The 21,936-nt window shown below is 46.8% G+C and overlaps 1 long non-coding RNA gene, 13 other non-coding genes and 1 pseudogene across 54 annotated transcripts in view; all 15 read right to left on the reverse strand.

Moving 5' to 3' along the window:
• Positions 1–21,936, reverse strand: part of LOC101015939 — an 84,014-nt gene that overhangs the window by 21,451 nt on the left and 40,627 nt on the right. For 31 of the 41 annotated variants that reach the window (XR_004185290.1, XR_004185288.1, XR_004185296.1 and 28 more), the window contains 15 exons: positions 21,492–21,608; positions 20,670–20,803; positions 18,886–19,012; positions 17,753–17,884; positions 16,616–16,748; positions 15,489–15,621; positions 11,001–11,253; positions 9,157–9,285; positions 6,913–7,053; positions 5,067–5,268; positions 3,551–3,668; positions 2,199–2,311; positions 1,770–1,894; positions 1,421–1,579; positions 163–274 (listed from right to left, as the gene is read on the reverse strand). This is a non-coding gene — a long non-coding RNA (uncharacterized LOC101015939). The remainder of the gene's footprint in view (positions 1–162; positions 275–1,420; positions 1,580–1,769; positions 1,895–2,198; positions 2,312–3,550; positions 3,669–5,066; positions 5,269–6,912; positions 7,054–9,156; positions 9,286–11,000; positions 11,254–15,488; positions 15,622–16,615; positions 16,749–17,752; positions 17,885–18,885; positions 19,013–20,669; positions 20,804–21,491; positions 21,609–21,936) is intronic. The other 10 variants (XR_004185322.1, XR_004185293.1, XR_004185325.1 and 7 more) reach the window with 8 other exon arrangements.
• On the reverse strand, positions 1,457–1,551 carry LOC116276158. Its single transcript, XR_004185597.1, has one exon. It is a non-coding gene; the product is annotated as a small nucleolar RNA SNORD116 (small nucleolar RNA).
• Positions 3,259–3,350, reverse strand: LOC116276157. The gene has a single exon (XR_004185596.1). It is a non-coding gene; the product is annotated as a small nucleolar RNA SNORD116 (small nucleolar RNA).
• On the reverse strand, positions 6,759–6,850 carry LOC116276137. The gene has a single exon (XR_004185577.1). It is a non-coding gene; the product is annotated as a small nucleolar RNA SNORD116 (small nucleolar RNA).
• Positions 8,999–9,090, reverse strand: LOC116276133. Its single transcript, XR_004185573.1, has one exon. It is a non-coding gene; the product is annotated as a small nucleolar RNA SNORD116 (small nucleolar RNA).
• LOC116276128 lies at positions 10,853–10,944 on the reverse strand. Its single transcript, XR_004185568.1, has one exon. It is a non-coding gene; the product is annotated as a small nucleolar RNA SNORD116 (small nucleolar RNA).
• On the reverse strand, positions 11,979–12,071 carry LOC116276145. Its single transcript, XR_004185585.1, has one exon. It is a non-coding gene; the product is annotated as a small nucleolar RNA SNORD116 (small nucleolar RNA).
• Positions 13,111–13,200, reverse strand: LOC116276155. Its single transcript, XR_004185595.1, has one exon. It is a non-coding gene; the product is annotated as a small nucleolar RNA SNORD116 (small nucleolar RNA).
• On the reverse strand, positions 14,222–14,320 carry LOC116276156 (annotated as a pseudogene).
• On the reverse strand, positions 15,332–15,426 carry LOC116276148. Its single transcript, XR_004185588.1, has one exon. It is a non-coding gene; the product is annotated as a small nucleolar RNA SNORD116 (small nucleolar RNA).
• On the reverse strand, positions 16,463–16,554 carry LOC116276154. Its single transcript, XR_004185594.1, has one exon. It is a non-coding gene; the product is annotated as a small nucleolar RNA SNORD116 (small nucleolar RNA).
• Positions 17,599–17,690, reverse strand: LOC116276132. Its single transcript, XR_004185572.1, has one exon. It is a non-coding gene; the product is annotated as a small nucleolar RNA SNORD116 (small nucleolar RNA).
• On the reverse strand, positions 18,734–18,823 carry LOC116276149. The gene has a single exon (XR_004185589.1). It is a non-coding gene; the product is annotated as a small nucleolar RNA SNORD116 (small nucleolar RNA).
• On the reverse strand, positions 20,518–20,609 carry LOC116276130. The gene has a single exon (XR_004185570.1). It is a non-coding gene; the product is annotated as a small nucleolar RNA SNORD116 (small nucleolar RNA).
• LOC116276131 lies at positions 21,338–21,429 on the reverse strand. The gene has a single exon (XR_004185571.1). It is a non-coding gene; the product is annotated as a small nucleolar RNA SNORD116 (small nucleolar RNA).

Below are 21,936 nucleotides of genomic sequence, written 5' to 3' on the forward strand. Positions count from 1 at the left end.
ATCCAAAGTACAGAGAAGAAAAAAATCTTAAGGAAAACTGACGCTTCAGATAGCGCATCAGATGAATAATTCCTAACACTGTATTAACCTATTGTTCACAAAACCAAATCACTGACAGTTTTAAAAATAATAAAAATAAATTTACTAAAAATTGGATACTACCTCAGGAGTGTGCTGTTCTGTTTCCTCCCAAATTAGTTAACTGGTACAAATGACAAAATTAGCCCTTCACTGGTTCAGTGGTAAAATTCCATGGAATTGTATCTCACCCAATCTACAAAGTGTAGAGGAAATTAGGGAAGTTATGAAACAAAATTTGCCAAATGGAATATTTAGTTACAGGGGAATACAAGAATTCACACTAGACACTCACTGGACTATCCAATGATGACAAAATTATTCTTACATCCTTGATCACTATAAAATATAAACTTTTTTTTTCTAAATCTGAGACATTAGTCTCAAAGTTCCCCTGGCATCCCCAATCAAAAGCATTTATTACAATTAGGATATCTCTTCAAACACAATGGAAACCTTTGAGGATATATGAATATAGCCAATGAAATCTATGTAAAAAAGAATTTGAAATATAATCTAAGTTTATTTGAGGCAGCATATAGTTGAATCCAGCACTCAAATAAAAACAATGGTTTGCTTTTTCATAAGAAAAACCAAAATCGAAAAAACAAGTGATACAATCCTAGGGGCTGAATTGGCAAGAACATTAAAATACACTAGAATAGTCTACTTAGAGTACCATTTTTTAAAAAAAATTTCCATGTAATTGTTTCACTTAATTGAAAATAAAAAGTAAGGTCGGGCATGGTAGTTCACGCCTGTAATCCCAACACTTTGGGAGGCTGTGGTGGGTGGATCACCCGAGGTCGGGAGTTCGAGACCAGCCTGGCCAATATGGTGAAACTCCATCTCTACTACAAATACAAAAATTAGGCAGGAGTGGTGGCGGGCACCTGTAATCCCAGCTACTCGGGAAGCTGAGGCAGGAGAATCTCATGAACCCAGGAGGTGGAGGTTGCAGTGAGCCGAGACTGTGCCACTGTACTCCAGCCTGAGCAATGGAATGAGACTCCATCTCAAAAAAAAGTAAAATCTCATTATGTTTGGATTTGGATGTTGACCCTCTCATTACCCTCAAGAGACTGATCATCAACCAGAAAATTCTGCGAGCTCAGACAAATGTGTGAATGGCTCAAGGGTAGGTGCAATAACGTCCCTTGAGTCTCACTATGTCCTGGTTCCCCAGGGTCTACCAACTGTTTCCATAAATGCTGCCAAGCAAGTACAAAGAGACTTGCTATGTCAAACCACAGTTTGATATTTATAGACCTGAGAACAATTCATTTGCTCTAATACATATGGGTAGGTTAGTTTTCCAATACCCTAGTCCCTGTAAACTCACCTCCTCCTCATGTTTGCCTGGCATGGTCCCAGTGCTGGACCTCAGCTCACAGAAGTGGCACAGAAATGATTTGGTCACTCATTTTGTTCAGATTCCGATGAGATCCATTTTTTTATAGTCATCATCGATCCAGGCACATTTATAAAAGGGACCTTGAGTCTGAGATATGTGGCAGACACTAAGCACATTGGTCACTGGGACACACCGACCCACACTATTCAATCATGGAGACCAAGATCACAGTCAATGACCAGCCCATGGTGGACTAGCATAGCCAGAGTCTCATGGTTACCAGAGTGTTACGATTCCCTAAGAGGAAATGTTGGTATTCTCAGGACAAAAGGCTTACCAATATTAGAGTTCCCACTGGCCCTTGAGGATGGCATTAGTCCCAATACTTTCTTTCCTTCTTGTCTTGTCTCAAAGGAAGAATAAATTCATCCATATGAAACCCAGTTCTTGGTCTATGCTGTCCTGTTGGAAGAGAGTATGTATATGAATCTTGGACAATTTTTAGCAGTGCATAAGACAGGATGTTTCACTATTAACATATATGGAATACACACTAACTTATAACTCCTGTTGGACATTTCATGTTATTCGAAATAGAGAAAAGAACAAAATCTTTAAAAAAAAAAGAGACTGATGCCTCAGCTCATCAGAATATTAATGTCTGAAACTGTTAGTATTAACCAATTCTTTGTGAACCTAAATTCTTGAGTACTTAAAAGAATAAAAATAACTCACAAAAATAAATTCACTAAAAATTGAATGTTACCTTAGAAGGGGTATTGATGTGCTTCTTCACAGCTACATCAGCTGGTACAAATGTCAAAATTAGCACTTCACTGGTTTGGCAATGAAATTCCATGGAATTCTATCTCACCCAATCTACAGAGTACAGGAGAAATTAGGAAAGCTGTGAAACAAGATTTGCTTAATGAACTATTGTGTTATAAGCAGTTATAAGAATTCACATTAGACACTCATTGGACCATCTGTATAACAAGAACAATTATGCTCATGTCTTTGATCGAAATTGTATGGAAATAATGTTTTCTAAAACATTTATCCCAAAGTACCTCCAGCACATACCCTTCAAAATCATTTATTACAACTTTTAAATAATACAGTGGTCACACATGGAGGACATATGAAAGTAGACAATGAAATCCATGTGAAAATCCAAGAATTTGAAATACCACTTCTAAAAATGTTTGCTGCAACATGTAGTGGAAACCAGCACTGAACCATGTGTTAAATAGCTTGCTTGGTTGATGGGAAAACAAAAAAGAAACAGCTGTTTCAGTCCTTGTGACTAGGTTGGCAATCAAATGAAAATGTACAGTAAGATTTCATATATTTATCTTATATGATACAAATATCTTATATTTCATATAAGTTTCATATACTTCATATAATTTATTCTTTAATTTCCATGCGATTATTTCACTTAAAAGGAAATGAGAAGTAAAAACTCATGATGTCTTTGAATGCTGAAAACTCTTTACCATCAAGCAACAAATCATCAACCAGAATATTCTGAGCGCTCACACAAACGTCCGAATGGCTTGTGGGTTTGCACAATAATTTCCTGTAAATCCTGTAACTCCTGTGCTGGCTCCCCAGTGTCTGGTTACTGCAGTGCATAGATGCTACCAGCCAAGCACTAGAAGAGTCTCCATCTTACCCCCAACCACATATTGGTAGGTAACTGTCCAATAATTTCCTCTACTGTATATGAGCCGGTTAGTTTTCTAATTCCACAGGCCGTTTTGGTACCAGTGCTGACCAAACTGAAGGCCCTCCTCGTGTTTGTCTGGCACGGTCCCTGTGCTGGACCTCAGCTCACAGAAGTGGCACGGAAGTGATTTGGTCACTCATTTTGTTCAGATTCCGATGAGATCCATTTTTAAGTCATCATCGATCCAGACACACTTATAAAAGGGACCTTGAGCCCGAGACATGTGGCAGACACTGAGCACACAGCTGCCACCTTTGGAGGCATGGAGACCAGCATCACAGTCAATGACCAGCCCAGGCTGATGAGCACAGCCAGGGTCACATGGTCACTGCAGTGTCATGATCCCCTAAGAGGAAATGCTGGTATTCTCCGGACAAAATGCTTACCAATATCACATTTTGAGGTTTTGATGTCAGATTTTTCCATGATACACTCCATTCTGTCACTTTTGGAGGTTAAAAAAAATAACTTTCATATGGAAATCTGTGCTGGTTCCACAATGAACTACAAGGATAGAGAAAAAGTGAGCAAAGATGTGTAAAACAGACATTTACCGTTCAAATGGCCTGGGGATCCCCACGCTGTAGCCCTTCTCACATGCATAGCTTCCGTGTTCCCTACACTGGAGAATCCCCTCCCACACTTCATGAAGCTACTGGCTGGTTGACCCAGGTTATCCCGTATGACTGAGTTGCCTGACCTAGGATGCTCTCTTCATTCCTGTGGTCCAGAGTCTCCTCCCCCTACATAGAGATACCCGGCATCTAGAAGTACAGAAAACCCTTTGCCATCTCAGGAAGTACCAGTAGGCACGAGTTGGAGGACCGGCAACATCAGATAAACTAAGTGATCAAAACAGCGCCCCCTCAGCTCTGATAGCAAGGTTGCCTATGAAAACATGGCCTACAAATGTAGGACAGGACATTCAAATTAAACCTAAACAGGGCACACGCCTGCTAAAACAAAACATTTGAATAGATTCAGATTCCCCTAACTTAAAAAGGAAAAAAAAAATGCAGGATAAACTAAAACACTACCCATCTAACAAGAACTGGAAAAATCACAATTAGAAGGAAAATCATACGCAGGATGAGAAAAGACAGTTAACTAATCCAACCTCAAGATTAACCAAATGTTGTGCTTATCTGAAGAAGTTAAAAACAGTCACGGTAAAAATGCTTTGGCAAATAATTATAAAGCTTATTGAAAAAAGTAAAAAAGTAGAAATCTCAGAGAGGTAGTAGTAGTTTTTTTTTTTTTTTTTTTTTTTTAAAGAACCAAGTGAAAAAACAGAACTGAAAATTTCAAAAATAACAGTAGTGATTAAGTGAATTTAGAATAGAACAATCAAATTTAGCTAATTTAGACAAGAAAGAAAATACTCTGGAAAAAAAAAAGAACACAGCTTCATAGATCTGTGTGTGACACGGAGACATGAGGTTGAAAATAATTATAATATTCTTCTTTTTTTGTTTTTTAGACAGAGTCTCTGTTGCCCAGGTTGGAGTGCAGTGACATGATCTTAACTTGCTGCAGCCTCCACATCCCAGGATCAGGTGATTCTCTTGCCTCAGTCTCCCAAGTAACTGGGACTATAGGCGCACAACACCATGCATGGTTAATTTTTGTATTTTGTATTTTTAGTAGAGACGGGATTTTGCCCTGTTGGCCAGGATGGTCGTGATCTCCTGACCTCATGATCTGCCCACCTCGGCCTCCCAAAGTGCTGGGATTACAGGCGTGAGTCACTGCGCCCAGCCGGCAGTCACAGACTTTAGATTGGAAATTAAATCCCATATCGTGCTCACTGAAACGTGAACACAATGGATAAATCAAACCATCACAAGAGTACATGCGAGACATCTATACAGGTGAAAACAAGAATTTTATCCCCCAAAATACCTGCACACAAAGAAGTATGGTAGGACAGAAGTCCAAGTCTAGATATGAAACACTGCACCCGGAATTATCTGTGGGAGGCAGGGCTGTGCCAATGGTTTACCTACGCCTCTCTGGAAAACACAACCTTCCTGGAAACGGAAGCATGTCTTCTAGGCTCCATTTTCCGACTCTTTAACAGAACTCATAGAAAAACCTTGACGAGCTACAGGAAAAAAAGCCAACAAACCACAGATAAAGTCAACTAAGTATTATACAAATAATTAGCATAACTGGAAACTGTTCCAGCTTTACAGCACAATCTTTTGGATTATTCCTCCAGAGATAAAAAAAAAATAAGTGGTTAAATATTTTGTGACTTGAGTGTGAGAGAAAATGACATCACTGAATATAATCACACAAGCACTGACCCCAATTCAAGGTAACACCTATCACTGACATGCACATTTGGTCCCTTACCAAAAGAAGAAGAGGCTATGTTGCAAACCATGTTGGTGTATCTTCTAAAGCCAGAAGAGGCAAAAAATCATGAAGATATATTAGAACACCAACAGTACAGGAAAATGACAAGTCTTCTTTCTATGCAACTCCATACTCTCTTACATATGCGATCTGTATCTGCACTGGAAGCATATCAAATCGAAGTCCACATTTAAACAGAAAAGGTATATGCACAAACAAAAATGAAACGGAGTATTTCTTGTAGGATCCTCCTGGTTTCACTGCTTTTTCTCTTATTCTGACCAGTGGCCGAGTATAGCTGTGCAACTTAGAAGAGTAATGACAAATAGGAAGAGACATGCACTCCTCCGCCACTGTGTTAGTTATTGATGTGGTGGGTAAAATGGAAAACGGAGGGTCTCTGCAGAGAGATGCTTAGCGAGCCCACAGCCACAGTCCTCCAAACTGGGGAGTCTTCTGTGGCTGCAGAAGCAGCAACTCCAAGTACCTGCTGAAGTCAGAAATGGAGGAAAAAAGAGGAAAAAAAAAAGGAAAATCAGGCAGAGCCACTTTCCTCAAATTGGCAGGGGCTCCAGGTGGCCTGTGGCAGCAGCAGTGGCAAAAATCAGTCAGACTCCACCTGGCAAGGCGAAGGGGCAACAGAAGTAGGAGACATGGTGAGGAGCACAGGCCAGGCCAGGCACATGGGGCTCATACAGGCAGATAGCGTGCTTCACTTGCTTGTGCAGGCATTCACCTTGGAGGGCCAAAAAAGGGCCTTTCAGGTTCTCCCTAATGGATATATGCACACCCTACTGCTTACTATGGTTTATGGCCAGAAGCCTGGCCATCTTGGGTGATATGCCTAGCATTCACTGGGAACATTATGTGGATAATATTCTACTAAATTCCACAAATTTAAGTCTTCTGAAGAAACCGACTTCATCTAACGGATGAGGGAATGCAGAGCTAGGAGAAGTCAAACCTGGCCATGCAGAGACAGGCTACCCGCTAACTCTTCCTGTGCCACAGGCACATTCACCTGCTCCTGCATACAGTATGTGTGCTACCCTGCCCTCACAGAGAGGAATCCTTCACACAAGGAATCTCCTGTGCACAGGAGGCCGCACTCCCCTGCGACTCCCTTTGCCCAAAGGGGACCCCATCCTAAGGCTGGACAAACCCCTCAATGTAACCTTCGTCAACAAATGGAAGTGTTCCCTCTCTATCTACCCTCTGTTGGAGCAATATGCCAGACCTCAGTTCAATGAGGATGACGGTATAGAGTTTTCACTCATTTTGTTCAGCTTTCAAAGGAATGCATGTATAAAGGTCATCATTGATCCATGCACAGTCTTTGTACCTACAAAGATGGAATATCAAAAGGTTTTGGAAAATGGACATTTACCATCCTGAGGGGTCCACCAGCTTCTGAAGAAGCCCACGCCACATGTACCGCACGTGCTCAGGGGCTCCCCACCATCTCCAGGAATCCCCCAAGACAAAGATCATCCATCGTAGCCTGTGGCCTTCTTCCATGCCAGACCACCTAGGAATTAGAGGCAAAACAGGTGTGCTTGAGAAAGGCAAGCAGGTACACAGGTCTCAAGGGCCATGCCATTCATTCCGTTGTGGTGCATCCTGTACCTACTTCCCACAGGCTACTACGGAAGGAACCAGAGGCACTATAATTTGTGGGTGTGGTCCGATTTAGTAACACCTAAATTTTGCTGACAGCCATGAGTGACAAGATACAAACATCCATTGCTTCACACAGTTAAAAATAACTACAAACCTTTGTAGGTTTGCAATGCTTGTAACTAAGGTCTGGTATTCCAAGAACCATTGCCAGTGATCAAGGAACATATTTCAAAGGCTCACTAATCCAAGATGGGGCAGAAAAGTAGACTATGACCTGACAATTTCATCTGTGCTACAAACCACAATCTGTTTTCTGCTAGAAAGCAGAATTTATAGAAAGGAAAATGGTGTGTTAAAGAAACAAATTAAAACTCTCGAGAGAAATCCTTACACTTAAAACCTGAATGATGGTTTCATGGAAGCTCTGCATGGCAGGAATGAGGGCCCCTGTGTAAGGGAAAAGTTGGCCTGTGAATATCTGCTGGACATAAAGGGTCCAATGGGAGCCTTGCAGATACAGAAAATTATCCAACACTGCCTTGATATTGGAGACAGGTCCACATGGGATACCCTAATTTTGTCACACAACCACTGGGCAGTGAATCCTGCAATAAGATTTAGGAAGAAAACTGCCTTTGACCTTAGGCAGGAGGTCAACACTGCCCCAAACTTGACCCCTAACGTACTTCTTGTTAAAGAGCCCCAAGAGAAGTGTCCACAACGACCAGACAGTGCCCCCAACACAGTGGAAAACTCCAGTAGCACTAGGATAGCAGAATGGCCCAGACTTAGCACTGCAGGGAGTACTAGTACAACCACAAGGACACGAAATATCAAAAAAAAGACCTTCTGAAAAAGTTTCTGGATCACTGAGATTATTGCAGAAAGAACAGATTGACACCAGACGTAATAGGTAGGAGAGAATAGGGCCACTTACATACACCAATATATTTTGGTTTTGCTGCTGTTCACTCGAGCTACCATCCACACTGCTGTTATATCACCACACTTAATGCTGGGATAACCACAACATTTTTTTTTTCTGATATTGACCCTATATACTCCAATAAAATGTTCCCTGGAGAAAAACATGTGACGGGGCACGGAACAAAGACTGCCAGGAAACAAAAGCAATCTGCGGAAAGGCCCTCCCATGTAGACATCAGATCATATTCCACTCCCAGCACCCCAAAGCCAACATGGCATTTGTGATGTGCAGTACACACTCGCAAACGTGGCTGACCATCCCCGTCTTAGGGTACCAAGTCAATACATGCATGGCGCCTTCTCATCCCCACCTGGAGTAACCATTGCAGGCCGTGGGATTCAGTTTCTCCGGAGGACATACAAATCACTCATGGAGCCAATCCACAGGATATTCTCCAGAAAGAGAATAAGCACCACTAACCTCTTCACAACTGACTTCCACTGCTGCTACAAAAACACCATGGGCACTAAAAAGTCCTCAGCCATGAGAAAAATGAGTCAAAGAACAGCAAGGGTGTGGCCTTGGGCTCTTATCAACCACAATGAGCTATCTACCTCTGGGGGACAAGGGAACCCAGGGCCAGCACTCAAGGACAAACCTGGCCACACAGTGGCGGGTTACCGGCTAACTCTTCTGTGCCACCTGCACATTCCCCTAGTCCTGCAGACAGTGTGTATGCTGCCCCAGCCTCACAGAGAGAAGGCCTTCACACAACGAATCTCCTCGGCACAGGAGCGCCTACTGCCCCATGACTCCCTATGATCCAAAGTGGACCCCATCCTAAGCCTGGATGGATGGCTTAGTGCTACCTGCATCAACAAATGGAAGTTGTCCTTCTCTCCAGCCCCAGCTGGAGCCATGTGCTGGACCTCAGTTTGATGAGGACGACGGTAGAGAGTTTTCACTCATTTTGTTCAGCTTTCCAAGGAATGCATGTATTGGGGTCATCATCGATCCATGCACAGTCTTTATCCCTACAAAGAAGGAACATCAGGGGCTTTTGGAAAATGGACATTTACCAACCTGTGGGATCCACCAGCACCAAAGGAGACCAGATTCCACTTGTCAAGGGGCTCCCTGCCATCTCGATGGATCTTCCAAGATGAAGACTGTCCCTCGTAGCCACTGGCCTTACTTCCATTGCCACAACTCCTGGGAAGTGCAGAGGAGAAACAGGTGTTCTTCAGAACGGCAGGCAGGCACACATGTCAAAAGGGCCAGGCCATTCAATTCACTGTGGTGTATCCCATATGTACTTCCCACAGGCTACTGCCCTTTTGGGATGGGTGTATGGGTCTACCCAGGAACGAAGATATCAGGCATGTGTTAATTTTGAAGGCACTATCAAGCTACAGAGCCCTAAGTGTAAGAACTCACTCAAAACCACTCATTTGCCACCACTGACTCAAAAGCCCTCCTCTTGGTCATCAGAGAAGACAAAGGCCACAGGGCTACTTAAATGAGGAGAGTTTCGGGGAAAAACTCTTCCAGTACAAAAGGCAATTTTCCTTTGGTCTTGAAGACTTTTCACCCTGGGCTACTTCAACACTTTTCAGATTGAGAAAAACGTAACAACTTAACCGCTACCTCAGCGTCTTCCTCACAGGTGCAGCTCAGGGATCCAGAGGAGCACCAGACATACTGACTCCCACAGGGCTTCTAAGGCACTGTGGCTGAGAACACCACACATTTTAAGGCACTTTCCTATGAACATGGCCGCACAGTCTAAAACCTATGCATCACTGCCTGTGGACACTAGCCCTGTCCTACAACAAGATGACTATTTCACAAAGAAGACTGCAGGGAAGCATGAGGAGAAATTAGAAAATAACCTAACATCACGAGCCACTACGGTAATTAAGCACAGAGACCTTCCTGGACCACCAAGGAGTAGAGATCTCCAGGATGCGGGAAGTCACACTCTTACAATCAGGCACGTTGACTGCACTGAGGTGCCTGAGCGGTTCAGAGGCAAAGTATGCACAACCTAGGATGGGTAGAAACCCTGGGCCAATATAAGCTCAAATGCCTAATGGAGACAAGCATCTCACACAGGGTCCTGAACACAGACCAAGTCAGTCTGAGGAGTTGCAGAAGCATGTGGACCTACAATCACATTCCTGTCCCAGCACCCTGAGGTCATCATGAAATGAAACGTGGGCACCCTACAATGTCTGAAAGAGGCCCACAGTCATCACTCCACGACCCACATGGAAGGCTGTCCAGTAAATGCACATGCAGGCCTCTCTCCTTCCCACTGCCAAGACCCTTCAGGGGCGATGGGACTGGTTTCCTCCTAGGCACATACAAGTTCAACATAGATACCCGCTCTGGGCTCCTCTGCAGAAAGCAAATCAGCATCGCCATCCTCCTGAGGACTGCCTGCCCCCACTGCTACCCAAACACCATGGGAACTCCCACGTCTCCAAATGAGGATGAAAGTGAACCAAAGAAGTGCCCAGGAACAACACTGTGATGTCTGCCCATGCAGAAGCCACTGTCTTCCTCGGGGGAGTGCAGGAGCCAAGGAGTATGAATCAAGGACACACACAGCCGCACAGAGGGAAGTGCTTCAACCAAGCTGTCTCTCAGCCACAGAAATCCAAAATGCCCAGCTACTCCACTTCACCCAAAGACGACCCCATCCCAACTGTTGACACAGCCCATGTCAACAAATGAATGTTGTCCCTCTCTCTAGCCCCTGATGGAGCAGTGTGCTGGACCTCAGTTCGACGAGGATGACGGTATAGAGTTTTCACTCATTTTGTTCAGCTTTCCAAGGAATGTGTATATGGAAGTCATCATCGATCCAGTCTTTGCCCCTGCAAATGAGGAAAATCAGCACGCTTTAGGAAGGAATCACTTACATTCAGGAGGGTTCCATCAGCCTCCGAAGGAGCCCACACTCCATGTGGCCCCGGACTTCTGCCATCTCGCAGGATCACATGAGATGACAATCATTCCTTGCTAACATGAGCCTGCTTTTTACACGAACACCACTGGGGAGGTGCAGAGAAAACACGGACGTGCATCAGAAAGGCAGGCATGTGCACAGGTTCCAAGGGCCATGTCATCCAGCCCGCTGCGATACATTTGCTGTCTGCCTGTCTCTGGCCTCACCTGTTCATAAACACAGAAATGCATGGACACAGGGATGCTCGTCTGGGGGTCAGGTGCCTTCAGAGCACATCATCCCACTAAAGAGCATGTTTAGCATCCTTCTCAATATCGTTGCTTCAATACCTACAATGATGCTCACAAAGCCTTGGGGCCCTCGACCCTTAACGAGAAAGGCTTTCACCTATATCTATATTGGGTTTAAGATAAGCCAGAGGCTCCTCGAGTATCAGAACCAATGAGCGGGAGCTCACTTGTTCATGCAGTGTACATGTCCCCCGAAGACACAGGACACAACATGGGCACAGAGGCTATGCCTGGTGACCAAAACTCTAATGTCCTCAACCAAGGACAAAGTTAGCCAACAAATGACAAAGATGTGGCCTTGTATTCTCCTCCCAACTAGACAGATCTGTTTCTTCCAGGGGACCTGAGAACCCAGAACAAGGACTCAGACCAAACTGGCAACCAGATTAGGCTGCCAGCTAACTCTTGCTAGGCCACATGGACATACATCATCCAGTCCTACAGACAATGCATGTGTTACCCACGCTCACTGACAAAGTCCTTCAAACAAGAAATTTCCTCTGCGTGAGAGCCACCACTCCTGTGACCCCACTCACCCATAAAAGACCCCATCCTAAGCCTGAACAGACCCTTTGGTATAACCCATGTCAACAAATGGATGGGCCCTCTCACCAATCTAGTTCCTGCTGGAGTAATGTGCTGGACCTCAGTTCGGCGGGGATAGCCGGTATAGAGTTTTCACTCGTTTTGTTCAGCTTTCCAAGGAATGTATACATGGAAGTCATCATCGATCCAAGCACAGGTTTCATCCCTGCAAATGAAGAAACTCAGAGTGCTTTGGGACGGAATCACTTACATTAAGGAAGGTTTCAACAGCCTCTGAAGGAGCCCACACCATGTGTGTCCAGGGGCTTCCTGCCATCTCCAAGGATCATCTGATATGACAATCATTCCTGTGATCACGAGCCACCTTGGCCTTAACCACCACCTGCAGAAGTGCAGGAAACAGTGCTTCAGAAAGGCACACAGGTGCACAGGTCACAGGGCCATGTTATCCAGTGTCCTGGGGTACATCTGCTATCTGCCTTTCTCTGGCCTCCCTTGTTCATGGACGCAAAATGCACGGATGTGGGGATGCTTATCTCGGGGCTGGAGGCCCCTGCAGTGCACCATGCTGCTAAAAGCACTGACATTGACCTTGGCTCTCTCATCACTGCTTCAGTACTGCCATACCCTCACAAAAGCTTTGGGACCATGAACCCCTAAGGAGGAAGGCTTTAACCTCTATCGGGTTTAGTAGAAGCCAGAGGCCCCTTGGGTATCAGAACCAGCTTGGAGCAGGAGCTCACCTCTTCATGCGAAATACATGTCCCCAAATCACATGGGATATAACACAGGCACAGCAGAGGCATATAGGCTATGCCCGGTGACCAAAACTCTAATGTCCTCAACCAAGGACAACCTTAGCCAACAAATGACAGATGTGGCCTTGTACCTCCTCCCAACTAAACAGATCTGTTTCTTCCAGGGGACCTAGAACCCAGAACAAGGACTCAAGACCAAACTGGCAACCAGATTAGGCTGCCAGCTAACTCTTGCTAGGCCACATGGACATTCATCCAGTCCTACAGACAATGCATGTGTTACCCACGCTCACTGACAAAGTCCTTCAAACAAGAAATTTCCTCTGCGTGAGAGCCACCACTCCTGTGACCCCACTCACCCATAAAAGACCCCATCCTAAGCCACATAGACAGACCCCTTGGATAACCCATGTCCAGCAAGCGGATCTTTGGCCCTCTCTGCTCTAGTTCCTGCTGGAGTAATGCTTCTGGACCTCAGTTCGTGAGGATGGCCGTTATAGAGTTTTCCTCATTTTGTTCCAGCTTTCAAGGAATGTACATGGAAGTCATCCTTCGATCCAAGCACAGGTTTCATCCTGCAAATGAAGAAACTCAAGAGTGCTTTGGGATGGAATCCCTTACATTAAGGAAAGGTTTCAACAGCCTCTGAAGAGTCCACATGTGTGTCAGGGGAGCTTCCTGCCATCTCCGAGGATGTCTGAGATGACAAATCATTCCTCATGATAGGAGCCTGCAGCACATGCCATACCTCACGAGAAGTGCAGAGCAGTGCTTCCAGAAGGCAGACAGGTGCACAGGTCACGGGGCCATGTTATCCGGTGCCTGTGGTGTCACTACACTGTCCTCCTGGCCTCCCTGTTCATGGGCCTTAGAAATGCATGGACACGGGGATGCTCATCTCGGGGCTGGAGGCCCCTGCAGTGCACCATCCCGCTACAGAGCACTGATGTTGAGCATACCTCTCAACATCATTGCTTCAACACCTGCAATGGCGCTCACAAAAGCCTTGCGACCACGAACCCCGAAAGAGGAAGACACTGACCTAAATCAGGTTTGGAATAACCCAGAGACTCCTTGCCTGACAGCCCCAGCTTGGGCAAGAGACACCTGATCCAGGCAACACACACAAATCATAACATAGCAGGATGTGACATCTGGATAAGAGGCTATGCTGGGTGCCTGGAAATACAACATCCGCCTCCAAGGACAAAATGAGCTAACAAATGAGAATGGTGTGGCAGTGCTCCTCCCCACCCAACCCAGAGGATCACAATGCTACTCTAGGAATCCAAAGGCGGGCACAAGGCAAGCTTGGCCCACCAGAGGCAGGCTACACACAAACTCTTCCCATGCCACCTCCCATTCACCTAGTCCTTCAGACAGTACGAGTTAGTTATCCCGCCCTGGGAGAAAGAAGTCCTTCAGACAAGCAATTTCCTGTGCATGGGAGCACCTACTTCCCTGTGACTTCCAGCTGCCCAAAGGGACCCCATCCTAAGCCTGGATGGACCCGTTGGTGCAACCCATATCAACAAACGGATGTTGGCCTCTCTGTCTAGCCCCTATTGGAGTAATGTGCTGGACCTCAGTTAGAAGCCCGAGGGTAGCCGGTATAGAGTTTTCCTCACATTTTTGTTCAGCTTTCCAAGGAATGTATATGTAAAGTCATCGCTCGATCCAAAGCACAGTGTTTGTCCCTGTAAATGAGGAAAATCAGAGTGCGCTGGGAAAGAACTGCTCACATTCAGAAGGGATCCAACAACTGCCGAAGGAGCCTTTGCCATTGTGTCCAGGGGCTTCCTGGTATCTCCGTGGCTCTCATGAGATAACAATTGTCCCTCGCCAACAGGGGCCTGCCTTCCATGCCAGTGCTACCTGCCGGGGCCGCGGCCACGGCACCTTTAGAGACAGATTACACAGGTGACAAGGGCCATGTCATTCAGCCCCCTGCGATACATCTGGAATCTGCCTGTCTCTGGCTTCAACTATTTACGGACACAGAAATGCAAGTACGGCGGGATATATGCTAGGTCCAGGGTGCTATAGAGCATCATCCCGCTAAAGAGCACTAATGTTGAGCATCCCTCTCAACGCCCTTGCTTTCACACCTGCAATGCACCTCACAATAGCCTCGGGGCCATGCAATCCTAATGGGAAGGCTTTGACCTATAGCGGGATCAGGATAGGCCAGAGCCTCACTGCCTATCAGACTCAGCTTGGAGTGAGAGCCTACGTATTCATGCCACATGCATGTGCTCACAACACATGGGACACAACCTTGGGCACACAGCCTGGCCTTCATGCCGTACAGCTACTGTAAAGCTCAGTAGAGGTGAGAATGAGCAGAAAAACAGCTTAAAATTAACAAGTATATAGCTATAAGTGCAATCACCTCTGTCTTCCTCAGGAACATGAAACCCTGACCCGGCAAGGACAAACACTTAAGAATGACTGCAGGCCTTCTTCCTGGGCAACCTGCACATTCACCTTCTCCTGCAGACAGCATGTGTGGTACCCTGGCCTCCTGAGGTTGCTGAACAGGAGATGTCCTGTGTACCTAGCCTCCCACTCCTGCCAATCTAAGGTGCTGTGAGACCCATCCTAACCCTGGAGGGACTCCCTTGGTGCAATGGGCATCATCAAATGAAATTTGTCCCTCTCTCTCTAGCCCCTGTAACAGCAGCAGTGCTGGACCTCCAGTTGACGAGGGATGGCCAGTATAGAGTTTTTCACTCATTTTGTTCAGCTTTCCAAGGAATGTATATATGGAAGTCATCATCGATCCAAGCACAGGTTTCATCCCTGCAAATGAAGAAACTCAGAGTGCTTTGGGACGGAATCACTTACATTAAGGAAGGTTTCAACAGCCTCTGAAGGAGTCCACACCATGTGGGTCCAGGGGCTTCCTGCCATCTCCAAGGATCATATGATATGACAATCATTCCTCATGATACAGAGCCTGCCTTGACGCCAACACCACCTCTGCAGTACAGAGAGAAACAGGCATTGCTTCCAGAAAGGCAGACAGATTGCTGGAGTCACAGGGCCATGTTATCCAATGTCCTTGGATTCATCTGCTATCTGCCTTTCTCTGGCCTCCCTTGTTCATGGACGCAGAAATGTATGGACGTGGGGATGCTCATCTCGGGGCTGGAGGCCCTTGCAGTGCACCATGCTGCTAAAGAGCACTGACATTGACCATAGCTCTCAATGCTGCTGGTCTGCCATGCCTGCAAGCTTAGGGACCACTTGGGCAGGAGGAAGGCTTTAACCTCTATCGGGTTTACGAGAAGCCAGAGGCTCCTCGGGTATCAGAACCAGCTTGGAGCAGGAGCTCACCTGTTCGTGCGAAATACATGTCCCCAAATCACACAGGATATAACACGGGCACATAGGCACACAGGCTATGCCCGGTGACCAAAACTCTAATGTCCTCAACCAAGGACAAAGTTAGCCAACAAATGGCAAAGATGCGGCGTTGTACCCTCCTCCCAACTAGACAGATCTGTTTTCCTCCAGGGGACCTGAGAACCCAGAACAAGGACTCAGAACAAATTGGCAACCAGAGGTGGGCTACCAGCTAACTCTTGCTAGGCCACATGGACGTTCACCCAGTCTTGCAGACAATGCATGTGTTACCCAGGCTCACTGACAAAGTCCTTCAAACAAGAAATTACCTATACATGGGAGCAACCACTCTCCTTTGACCCCATTCACCCATAAAAGACCCCATCGTAAGGCTAAACAGACCCCTTGATATAACCCATGTCAACAAATGGATGTTGGCCCTCTCTGTCTAGTCCCTGTTGGAGTAATGTGCTGGACCTCAGTTCGACGAGGATGGCGGTATGGGGTTTCACTCATTTTGTTCCGGCTTTCCAAGGAATGTATACATGAAGTCATCCTTCGATCAAGCACAGGTTTCATCCCTGCAAATGAAGAAACTCAGAGTGCTTTGGGATGGAATCACTTACATTAAGGAAGGTTTCAACAGCCTATGAAGGAGTCCACACCATGTGTGTCCAGGGACTTCCTGCCATCTCCAAGGATCATACGAGATGACAATCATTCCTCATGATACGAGCCTGCCTTTTATGCCAACGCCACCTGCGAAGTGCAGAGGAAACACAGGCGTGCTTCAGAAAGGCAGACAGGTGCACAGGTCACAGGGCCATGATATCCAGTGCCCTGTGATACATCTGCTATTTGCCTGTCTCTGGCCTCCCCTGTTCATGGACGCAGAAATGCATGGACACGGGGATGTTCATCTCGGGGCTGGAGGCCCTCGGGGTGCACCATACCGCTACAGAGCACTGATGTTGAGCATACCTCTCAACATCATTGCTTCAATGCCTGCCATGCCACTCACAAAAGCTTTGGGACCATGAACCCCTAAGGAGGAAGGCTTTAACCTCTATCAGGTTTAGTAGAAGCCAGAGGCCCCTTGGGTATCAGAACCAGCTTGGGCAGACTCCTGCCTCTTCATCTTGAAATACATGTCCCCAAATCACATGGGATATAACACAGGCACACAGGCACATAGGCTATGCCCGGTGACCAAAACTCTAATGTCCTCAACCAAGGACAACCTTAGCCAACAAATGACAAAGATGTGGCCTTGTACCTCCTCCCAACTAGACAGATCTGTTTCTTCCAGGGGACCTGAGAACCCAGAACAAGGACTCAAGACCAAACTGGCAACCAGATTAGGCTGCCAGCTAACTCTTGCTAGGCCACATGGACATTCATCCAGTCCTACAGACAATGCATGTGTTACCCACGCTCACTGACAAAGTCCTTCAAACAAGAAATTTCCTCTGCGTGAGAGCCACCACTCCTGTGACCCCACTCACCCATAAAAGACCCCATCCTAAGCCTGAACAGACCCCTTGGTATAACCCATGTCAACAAACGGATGTTGGCCCTCTCTGTCTAGTTCCTGCTGGAGTAATGTGCTGGACCTCAGTTCGACGAGGATGACGGTATAGAGTTTTCACTCATTTTGTTCAGCTTTCCAAGGAATGTATACATGGAAGTCATCATCGATCCAAGCACAGGTTTCATCCCTGCAAATGAAGAAACTCAGAGTGCTTTAGGGTGGAATCACTTACATTAAGGAAGGTTTCAACAGCCTCTGAAGGAGTCCACACCATGTGTGTCCAGGGGCTTCCTGCCATCTCCAAGGATCATACGATATGACAATCATTCCTCATGATACGAGCCTGCCTTGACGCCAACACCACCTGCGAAGTGCAGAGGAAACACGGGCGTGCTTCAGAAAGGCACACAGGTGCACAGGTCACAGGGCCATGTTATCCAGTGTCCTGGGGTACATCTGCTATCTGCCTTTCTCTGGCCTCCCTTGTTCATGGACGCAAAATGCACGGATGTGGGGATGCTCATCTCGGGGCTGGAGGCCCCTGCAGTGCACCATGCTGCTAAAGAGCACTGACATTGACCATAGCTCTCAACATCACTGCTTCAATGCCTGCCATACCACTCACAAAAGCTTTGGGACCATGAACCCCTAAGGAGGAAGGCTTTAACCTCTATCAGGTTTAGTAGAAGCCAGAGGCCCCTTGGGTATCAGAACCAGCTTGGAGCAGGAGCTCACCTCTTCATGCGAAATACATGTCCCCAAATCACATGGGATATAACACAGGCACACAGGCACATAGGCTATGCCCGGTGACCAAAACTCTAATGTCCTCAACCAAGGACAACCTTAGACAACAAATGACAAAGATGTGGCCTTGTACCTCCTCCCAACTAAACAGATCTGTTTCTTCCAGGGGACCTGAGAACCCAGAACAAGGACTCAAGACCAAACTGGCAACCAGATTAGGCTGCCAGCTAACTCTTGCTAGGCCACATGGACATTCATCCAGTCCTACAGACACATGCATGTATTACCCGGCTCACTGACAAAGTCCTTCAAACAGAATTTCTTCTCTGCGTGAGAGCCCACCCTCCTGTGGCCCACTGCCCATAAAGACCCCATCTAAAGAAACCTGAACAGACCCCTTGGTATAACCCATGTCCAACAAACGGATGGTGGCCCTCTCTGTCTAGTTCCTGCTGGAATGTGTGCTGGACCTCAGTTCGTGAGGATAGCCGGTATAGAGTTTCACTCATTTTTGTTCAGCTTTCCAAGGAATGTATGCATAGAGTATCATCGATCCATGCACAGTCTTTGTCCCTGTGGAGGAGGAATATCTGGAGCTTTTGAGAAATGGACACTTACCATCCTAAGGAGTCCGCTAGCACCTGAAGAAGCCCATGCCACACATATCAAGGGGCTCCCTATCAATTCCAGGGATCTCCCAAGACCAAGATTGTCCTTCATGGCCTTCCTCCTATGCCCGCACCACCTGGAAAGTTCAGAGGAAAAACAGGTGTGCTTGAGAACAGCAGGCAGGTACATACGTTGCAAGGGCCATGCCATTCATCCCACTGTGATGTATCATGTATGTATCTCCCACGGGCAGACCCTCTTGTTGGGACATGTGCATGGGTGTAACCAGGCATGAAGCTATCAGGCACACACAAATTTTGAGGGCTCCATCCAGCTACAGAGCACCACGCATAACAAACTCTCTCAACACCACTCATTTGCCGCCTCTGAATCAAAAGTCCTGCTCTTGGCCATCAGAGGAGATGAAATCCATGAGGCTATTTCAATGAGGACAGTTTCAAGGAAAGCCTCTTCTTGAGCAAAGGGTAATTTTCCTTTGGCCTTGAAATACTTTCACCCCAGGCTCCTTTGACACTCTTCCCACTGAGAAACGTGCTCAATCACAAATCAACCTCTACCTCATGGTTTTCCTCCAGGGTACAGCTCGGGGACTCAGAAGAGCATGAGACACGCTGAATCCTACAGGGCTTCCGAGGCACTAAGACTGAGAACACCAAATATCTTAAGGCACTTGGCTGTGAACATGGCTATGGAGTCCAAAACCTATCCATCACTGGCCTACGGACACTAGCCCTGTCATATAATTCAAAGACAATTTCACAAAGACTTGTGTGAATTGTCACACACAACTAGGAGGAATTTGAAAATAACCTAACATCACGAGCCACTAAGGTATTTCAGCACAGAGACCTTGCTGGGTTACACTTCTGAGTACAAGACACCAGGATATGGAAACCTACACACTCATCATCAGGCACCTCAAATGCACCAAGGAAAAGCCTCCCACAGAGGTTCCTGAACACAGACCTTCCACAAGTCAGTCTGCAGAGATGCAGGAGCACGTGGACCCACAATGACGTTCCCATCCCAGCACCCTGAGGTCATCATGAAATGGACCATGGGCACCCTACAATGCCCGAAAGAGACTCACAGTCATCACTCTGTGACCCAGACAGAAGGCTGTGCAGTACACACATGCACAGCTCTCTCCCCTTCCACTGCCAGCATGCTTCTGGGGCCATGAGATTTGGGTTTCCTCCTATGGACATACAGGTTCAATGTGGATACTCTATCTGGGCTCCTCTGCAGAAAGCAAATCAGTATTGCCACCCTCCTCATGACTGCCTGCCCTTGATGATACTCAAACACCATGGGAACTCCCATGTCTCCGACTTAGGATAAGAGTGAGCCGAAGAAGTGCCTGGGAACAACACTGTGCTATGCCCCCATGCAGAAGCCACTGTCTTCCTCGGGGGAGGGCAGGAGCCAAGGGGTATGAATCGATGACACACACAGCTGCACAGAGGGAAGTGCTTCAACCAAGCTGTCTCTCAGCCACGGAAGTCCAAAATGCCCAGCTACTCCACTTCACCCAAAGATGACCCCATCCCAAGCATTGATGCAGCCCGTGTCAACAAATGGATGTTGTCCCTCTCTCTAGCCCCTGATAAGCAGTGTGCTGGACCTCAGTTCGACGAGGATGACGGTATAGAGTTTTCACTCATTTTGTTCAGCTTTCCAAGGAATGTGTATATGGAAGTCATCATCGATCCATGCACATTATTCATGCCCGAAAATGAGGAAAATCAGGACTTTAGAAAGTGGACACTTACATTCAGAAGGGATTCAACAGCCTCCAAAGGAGCCCGCACCACATGTGTCCAGAGTTCTCGTGGCATCTCCGAGGGTCGCACAAGGCGAAGATTGTCCCTCGAAGATACCTCCTTTCCTTTCATGCCAACACCACCTGGGAGGTGCAGAGGAAACACAAGTGTGCTTCAGAAAAGCAGACACATTCAGAGGTCACGAGGGCCGTGTCATCCGGCCCCCTATGGTATATCTGGTATCTGCCTGTCTTTGGCTTCCCTGTTTACGGATATAACCAGAACTGCAATGTCCTTGAACAATGATGAAAATGAGTGGAAAAAACAGCAAAGGTGTGGCGTTGTGCACTCTTCCCAAGCACAAACACCTGTGTTTCCTCAAGGGAATGATGGAACCCAGAGCTAAGACTCAAGGACAAATATGGCCACCAGAGGCCGCCTACAGGCTAAGTCTTCCCCTGCTACCTCCACGTTCACATAGTCCCGCAGACAGCGTGTGTGTTACCTTGCAGCGAGAAGTCCCTCAAACAATGTCCTGTTTATGAGAGATCCCACAACCCTGTGACTACCCCTTGCAGAAAGGGAGCGCCTTCTACAACTGAACAACCCCCTTGGTGCAACCTGCAGCAACAAATGAAACTTGGCCCTCACTCCAGCCCCTGTAAGAGCAATGTGCTGGACCTCAGTTCGACGAGGATGACGGTATAGAGTTTTCACTCATTTTGTTCAGCTTTCCAAGGAATGCATGTATGAAAGTCATCATCGATCCATGCACAGTCTTCATGTCCACAAAGGAGTAATATTAGGGGGTTATGGGGAACAGATACTTACCAGCACCTGAAGAGGCCCATGCCACACGTGTCCTAGGACTTCCTGCCACCTCCAGTGATCTTCTAAGAGCAAGATCATCCATTGTCTCCACTGGCCTTCCTTCCATGCCCACACCACCTAGGAAGTACAGAGGCAACACGGGTGTGCTTGAGAAAGACAGGCATGCCATTCAACCCACTGTGGGATACCCTATCGCTACTTCCCACGGGATACCCATTTGAGGATGTGTGCACAGGAGCACCAGGCAGGAAGGTCTGAGTCACACATACCTTTTGAGGGCACCATCAAGTTACAGAGTACTAAGTGTGAAGAACTCCTAACACCACTCATTTGATGCCCCGACTCAAAAGCCCTTCCCTTGGCTATCAGAGAAGACACAGACCATAGAGATATCTGAATGCGGAGAGTTTTAGGGAACAAAAACTCTTCCTGTGCAGAGGGCAAT

The sequence above is a fragment of the Papio anubis genome, chromosome 7 (assembly GCF_008728515.1).
Source record: "Papio anubis isolate 15944 chromosome 7, Panubis1.0, whole genome shotgun sequence".
NCBI classification, from domain to species: domain Eukaryota; kingdom Metazoa; phylum Chordata; class Mammalia; order Primates; family Cercopithecidae; genus Papio; species Papio anubis.